At 40.2% G+C, this 7,244-nt stretch overlaps 2 pseudogenes; one reads left to right on the top strand and one right to left on the bottom strand.

Moving 5' to 3' along the window:
- Window positions 1-244: 244 nt before the first annotated feature.
- Window positions 245-1,064, bottom strand: LOC109215812 (annotated as a pseudogene).
- Window positions 1,065-1,114: 50 nt separating this feature from the next.
- Window positions 1,115-1,689, top strand: LOC109215813 (annotated as a pseudogene).
- The last annotated feature ends 5,555 nt before the right edge of the window (window positions 1,690-7,244 follow it).

The following is a 7,244-nucleotide window of genomic DNA, read 5'->3' as shown; positions in this document are numbered from 1 at the left end:
GATCTACTTACCGGAGTTTGAGCATGACAGATACCCCCAAGACCACTGCATTCAGGAGCTGCCTGAGGAGCTTTTTTGTGTTTTAGAGTCTATTGTTCATGTTTTACTTTCTAGTCCTGTATAGTAGTATTCAATCATTTAGTTGATGCAAGAGTCTGTCATAGTCCAGTTAAGTTTGTCGAGTCTTTTGTTATTGTTTCCTATTTTGTATTTGAAAAATATTTTATAAATCAAAATCATGCTTCTAAGGCTTTGCAAGAGCAGCTGGAGTTTTGTACTCATCACCATGACCCTCATGTGCATCTGCAAATTGGCATCTCTCTTAAATCCCTTCCCACAAATTGTGCAAAAATGAGTGTGAGGTGCAAGAATTTCCTCTTTCTCCAGCTGCAGAATCTCGTAGGAACTAGGAGGAAGGTTCTCTTCCTCATGGAATTCATCATCATCTTTTGCCTCATGTTCGTCAACATCATGCTTCTGTTCAATGCCATGATCGCCCATTAGATCAACTTGGTTGGGCTGATCTTCCGCCTTAGTTACATTAATACTGTGTGGTAGTGCACCGACATTAATATCTTTTCCAGAAGGAACCGAAACACCACCTAATTGCGCATGTTGCTTAGTAGTTGGGCTCGCGGAGGAAAGTGTATGATGCTTCACGGTTGGAAAAAGACTCCCTGCAGTTGATATCAATTGAACAATAATAGAGGTAAGATCAGCTGTTATTAGTTGTTGTTGCTGAATTGAAAGGTCATTTCCCTGAATCCCAACTAGACTTTTGTGGTCAGCAATTATATGCACCAGCTCTTGGAGTTGATGTATCTTTTGTTCAAGAAAAGACATATTTTTTTTTTGCTCTTGGATCCCAATCTTGTACTGTGGTAAAATCATGATTTTCACTCCTTTGATTAACCTGTTGTTCCATGCGAGATGCGTGCTCAATCCTAGACTGCTGATCTGGAAATGAGAAACTTTCCCAGTTCTGTTGATGCAAAGTGTAATTGGTAATTGAGTGGTTAATTTGAGGGCATACCTTTCAGCAATTCATTACCAGATGAAGAGCAGCAGCAGCGCGAATTCTTCCGCTAATCACAGCTTTTGTACTTCCACAAAAATGGCGTCGAGCAGCGTTGGAGGAGGAGTGGTGGAGTGGCACCTAAGGCCACAAGTACAAAAGAACCCAGTTGTGTTTTTTGACATAACCATCGGCCACAATATTCCTGCTGGTCGCATCAAGATGGAGCTCTTCGCCGATATTGCTCCCAAAACTGCTGAGAATTTCAGGCAACTGTGCACGGGAGATTCAGGAAAGCAGGAGTACCACAAGGTTTCAAGAATTGTCAGTTCCATAGGGTAATTAAGGACTTCATGATTCAAGGTGGTGATTTCCTAAAGGGAGATGGTAGTGGATGTGTTTCCATATATGGAAGCAAGTTTGAGGATGGAAACTTTATTGCCAAGCACATTGGTCCTGGCCTATTGTCAATGGCAAATAGTGGACCAAACACTAATGGATGTCAGTTCTTTGTCACATGTGCAAAGTGCGACTAGCTTGACAACAAGCATGTTGTTTTTGGGCGTGTTCTTGGAGATGGTCTTTTAGTGGTCAGAAAGATTGAGAATGTGGCTATTGGAGCTAACAACAAACCGAAGCTGGCATGCATGATTGCTGAATGCGGGGAGATGTAACTGGTGAAGACGAAATATACACATAGTGATTTGGTCTATTGACACTTAAGTTTCAGCACATGAAAGCACTGATCTGTACCTGGTTACATTTCCTTGGTTTAGTCTAGAGGCCTATTAAGTTGATTCATGATCTCTTAATGATTTTTTTTACAATAGACAAAAAAAATGAGTCAAAAAATATTTTTCTCTTGTAGGATTTTTCCTTAATAATTTCCCATAGTGTATTTGTTTCCAAAAAAGGAAAAAATATATGCTCGCTAAGCTTGAGTTTAGAATAGGTTATAGAACATTAAGTCTAGAAATTCAAAAAAAGGGTTTTGCATCTTTTATTTCTCTTTTCTCATCAGAGTTGTCATTAAGGTAAAAAAGAAAAAAAGAGAAAGAATGTCAGTTTGTTTACTTTATTCCCGTTCTTCCAGAACTACGCAAAGATCTGATTCATGCGGGGTCATGATACGTAGGCAACCTACATAGGGTTCGATCAAATCATTTTTTTATTTGTTAAAAGAAAAAAAAAGAGGAAAAATGGGAAAAAGAGAAAAGGAAAGGAAAAAGAGGCAGAATTGTGGGATGTGAGAAATGAGAAGGAAGAAAAAGAGTGATAATTAGAAAGAAAAAGAAAGAAAATGATCAAGCTAAGAAGTGTGAGGGAAGAAAAGAGAGGTTGACATAAACAATTGGGATGATGCCAACTGACCTTTGTACCCTCGAAGTCATTTTTAGAACCGATAACTGTGGCTAGGTGCATTGCACGTAAAATGAAATTATCTTATGTCAAATGCCCTAACGCTAACGTGATGGTTTCATTTTGTCATATCATTTAAGAAAGGTGGTTGGTTTTGTGGTTTTTAACTCTTCCATACAGCACAAAGGCAAAAGGCAATGGCAGAGAACAACAGAACTGAGTGGGTTGATACGGGTGCCCAAAAGCAATTTTTCAGACCCATATGTGAAAGGCTTTGATCCTGCTGTTCGATGCATGTACCACTCTAAAGTCCGGGGGCATAGCATTGAAGATTGTCGCTCTTTGAAAAGGGAAATAGAAAGAATGATTCAAGAAGGGGTAGTTGTGGCCAATGACAGTGACAGGGAGCATGCGAATCCTCTTGGGAACTTGTTGATTAAAGTTGATAATGGTCTTGGCAGTATTGATGTGAAACTCAGTGGCTAAGATGCCGTGCTTGGTAATTGGGAAGACGCTCCATTTCTTGGTCAGCCGGAGTGGAATTTTGGTGGTTTATTTTGTTGTCATTTCTGTTGTCCGGGTTATTTCAGGGTTGTAATCCGGATATTGTCTTGTGACTCAAACCCTTCTATCCTTTAATTTTGCTTGGTTTGTTTAGTCGTAGTAGCTCGTTTAGTGCTGTCTAGGTTTGTTCCAGGGTTGTAACCCCAGTCTAGTTTGCTTGTCTTGTTGTTCGAACCGTTTCACCGTCTGTCTTTTCCTGTTTTCTGTTATTTCTAGTCATTTTCTTTTGCTTAGTTCTCTTTTCTTTCGAGTTCTTTTCCTGTTGGCTCTAGTGACATGACATGCATGCATAATTCTCGGCCTGGACTCAAAAAGTTAGTCATGAAGCATTGAAACAATATTGAAGATGACAGGGGCACTTGAGGGAAATAAGAACAGATTTGGACACTTTGAGATCATTTCGAGTCCGAATTGTGTGAAACTGGGGCAGATAGAACATAAAGAAACCATATTGAAATGGATCATGCCGCATCGGGTTAAGCTAAAGCCAAGTTTACCAAATTGACCGGGGCCGTTCGTGGTAAGGAGAGTGCGAGTGTTGTCGACTGGTGCTTTGTATTCAGCAGATGTAGAAGGCGAATGTGTGGATATGGTTATCAAGTATGGTACAATCAAAAGATGTTACAAATATTTTCCTTGGTTTGTTTAATTGTGTTGTTTGCACTTGGCAAGTTTTGGAGATTGGAATGACGAAGGCATTTTATTCTGCTATCTAAACACTTTATCCTTCGTTACCCCTTTGAGCCTTATTTTCTTTCATACCCCTCTTTCGGAATCAACAACAAAGATCAGAAACACAAGCGTGAAAGATAAGTAAAGGAAAAAGAGAAAAGAAAAAGAATGAAAAGAGAGAGAAGAAAAAAGGAAGAAAAAAAAAGAAGAAGAAAAAGAGAAGAAAGAGAAAAAGAAAAAAAAACAACAAAAAGAGAAAAGGAAGAAAGAAAAGAAAAGAAGAGAAAAAGGAAGAAAAAGAAAAGAAGAATCACAACATACAAAGTAATTCCTATGACCTGAACTACATTTGCCTTGATCCCGAAAGGGTACGTAGGCAGCCTCTCTCTGAGGTTCAGTCACACCGAAATAAAAATCCAAAAGTCCCCAAGGAAGAAAGTGGGGCAGAAGTTGTGGTTGTTGTGAGAAATCTGATTCCGAAAGTTGTAATTTTGAACCCGTGTTGAATTGTTTTGAGCCTTTGATACCCTTTCTTTCTAACCATATCCAAAAGCCCACATTACGGTTCAAAGGAAGACCTTCTGATCAGTCTTCGAGAGATGCCAAGTCAAGCGAGTAGAGGTGAATCATATAGGGGCAACACTCCGGTCCAAACGAAGGAAATGAAGAATGAGAGTGTCTTGTTGATGAGAACCCTCACGGGTACCGCAAGGCGATGAAATCTGAGAGAAATCAAAATGAGAGAGTCTTATTGGTGAAAACCTTCACGGGCACCATAAGGCGACGGGGAGCTGAGAGAAAGAACGAAATGAGAGAGGCTTGATGGTGAAAACCCTTCGGGCACTACAAGTCGAAAAGGATTGTAATTCAAATTGGATAGGCGGAGCATCGAAGCCCAATTTCACGGCAATAAGGTACGACAACAGCTGAGCATCAGATTTGCTTAACAGAATAGGCCACAGGTGCCTGTCAAGGTCATTAGAGTCGGTACCCACATCCGATAGGTTTCCACTTTGTAGTTTTCTTGTTAGGAATCATCTCTTTCCGTTGTCATCTACTCTGTCCCTTTTGTCTAGTTTATTTCCTCTTCCTGAGTCTATTGGGTCAACACAAGTGAGAAATGACTTCAAAATTTGCCACCAGCTTTCCAATTACACAAAACGGGATCTGGTTAGCACATCAAAGCGTCATAAGTCAGGAAAGAACAGCAGGCACGCTAAGTTGGCAATAATCAACATGCTTTGGGATCCTTGTGAAATGCAAAGGCTTGGTATATGTCAATTCATGCAACAAATGAAGAATTGGGGTGAACAGATCAAAGGTATTTCCTGTGATAGGATTGACAAAAGGTGGTAAACCAGTGACGAACAAAATCCTCCAAGCAGAAATCAAAGTTATCATGGCAAATGAGGGAGCTGTAGACCTCAAGGACAGGACCGGTGGCTTAGAAAGAACAACATACGCAAAGAGGGGGTGACAAGTGTCGTGCTTTGGGGTTCATGTGAGACACAAAGGTTGGTAAATGTCAGTTCAGGAGCAATGCAACAGATAGAAGGTGTTGGGTTTGAGCGAGAAGAGGTATTTTTTGTGTTAAGGTTTACAAAGGAAGTAGTTAGTCAAGGAACAAGCGGGGTCTTCGAATGGAAATCAGTTGTCATGGCAAGTGAAGGAGCAACAGACCTCAAGGCCAAGGCCAGTGGTTTAAGTCAAGAAAGAACAGCATACACACGGAGTGGGGGGCAATGGACGTGCTTTAGGATTCATGTGAGACACAAAGGTTGGGTAGATGCCAGTTCATGAGAAATGCAATAAATAGAGGATATTGGGTCTGAACGGAGAAAAGGTATTACGGATGACAGAGAAAGTGGTTAGTCAATAAGCAGGCAGGGTCTTCGAGTGGAAATCAGTTATCATGGGAAATGAAGGAGCAATCGCCCTCAAAGTTCAAGGCCACAAAAACCGACCACCATGTTTTTAAATTGACAAGATTTTTCTTTGATGGAAACAGGGGCAGGAAATTTCGTTTGTTTCGGAGGAACTCTCCGTAGGGGAAGAGCAAGCACCAAACAGGTTTGACCGTAAACTCTCAGGACCCTCCTGGAAAATGGGACCCAGTTTTTTTTAAGCAATCATGAGTAGCATAATTTAGCATAAAGATACATCAGGGAATATAAGTGGTTTCAAAGTCGCATGTTTGAAGTAGGATCCAATTAGGAGTTCTCAGGACCCTCCTGGAAAATGGGACTTAGTTTAAATCTCAAAACAATCATGAGTAGCATAATTTAGCATAAATATACCCCAAGGAACATAAGTTGGTTTCAAAGTTGCCTGTTTAAGATAGGATTCAATTAGGAGTTGTCAGGACCCTCATGAATAATGGGACACAGTTTTAAGATCTCCTTTAGATAACAAGATACTGTTGTAGGATAGTATAATTCAGCTGTAGAGTTGGCACTCATAAGATAAGACTTGAATTTTGATTTTCAGGACCCTCCTAGATAATGGGACGTAGTTTTAAGGTCTGCTTAGATAACAAGATATAGATAACAAGGTCTGCTTAGGTTAAAACTGTTTTTTTTAAACTAGAAGTTGTCAGGGCCCTCCTGGATAATGGGGAGTAGTTAAGACCTATTAGATAACAAATGTAGTAGGGGTAATACCTTTAGAAGATATAACTTAGGTTCGTAATTGTTAGGAGTTGTCAGAACCTCCCTGGATAATAGGACATAGCTTTCAAGTGTTCAGGACCCTCATAGATAATGGGATTTAATTTCCAAAGAGTTTTCAGGACCCTCCTGGATAATGGAATTTAGTTTTCAAGTGCTCAGGACCCTCCTAGATAATGGGATTTAAATTTTAAAAAAAGTTCTCAGGCCCCTCCTGGATAATGGAATTTAGTTTTAAATTTTCAGGATCCTCCTGGATAATGGGATTTAATTTTCAAGACCCTCCTGGATAATGGGATTTAATTTAAAAGCTTTCAGGCCCCTCCTAGATAATGGGATTTAATTTCCAAAGAGTTTTCAGGACCCTCCTGGATAATGGGGTTTAATTGAAATTCTCAGGACCCTCCTGGATAATGGGACCTAGTTAAATTTAAAGACCCTCATAGATAACAAGATTTAGCGTAGGTTCTACCTTTAGGAAATATAATTTAGCTTTAAAGTTATCACTCTTAAGATGAGATTTAATTTGAAGTCCTCAGGGCCCTCCTGGATAATGGGATTTAGCTCTTAAATTCTTAGAGCTCTGTAGGTAAAATGATCCGGTTAACACTCACAAATATGCCCAGATCCTAAACTGGGGCAGAAAATTTTCTTTATTTTGTTGAAGTCAGGCGCCCACCTGGAGAACAAGGGAATACATTTCAAGTTCAGCAATCAGGCGCCCACCTGGAGAACAAGGGAATACATTTCAAGTTTCAGCAATCAGGCGCCCACCTGGAGAACAAGGGAATACATTTCAAGTTCAGCAATCAGGCGCCCACCTGGAGAACAAGGGAATACATTTCAAGTTCAGCAATCAGGCGCCCACCTGGAGAACAAGGGAAGTACAATTCAAGTTTTAGCTTTCAAATTTTTAGTAATATTTGGTAACATGATGCGCCCAGCCACCAAACTGGGGCAGAAAATTT

This window comes from Nicotiana attenuata, unplaced genomic scaffold (assembly GCF_001879085.1).
Source record: "Nicotiana attenuata strain UT unplaced genomic scaffold, NIATTr2, whole genome shotgun sequence".
Classification (NCBI taxonomy): Eukaryota; Viridiplantae; Streptophyta; class Magnoliopsida; order Solanales; family Solanaceae; genus Nicotiana; species Nicotiana attenuata.
The sequence above is the reverse complement of the archived record's forward strand: the minus strand, read 5'-3'. Positions and strand labels throughout refer to the sequence as shown.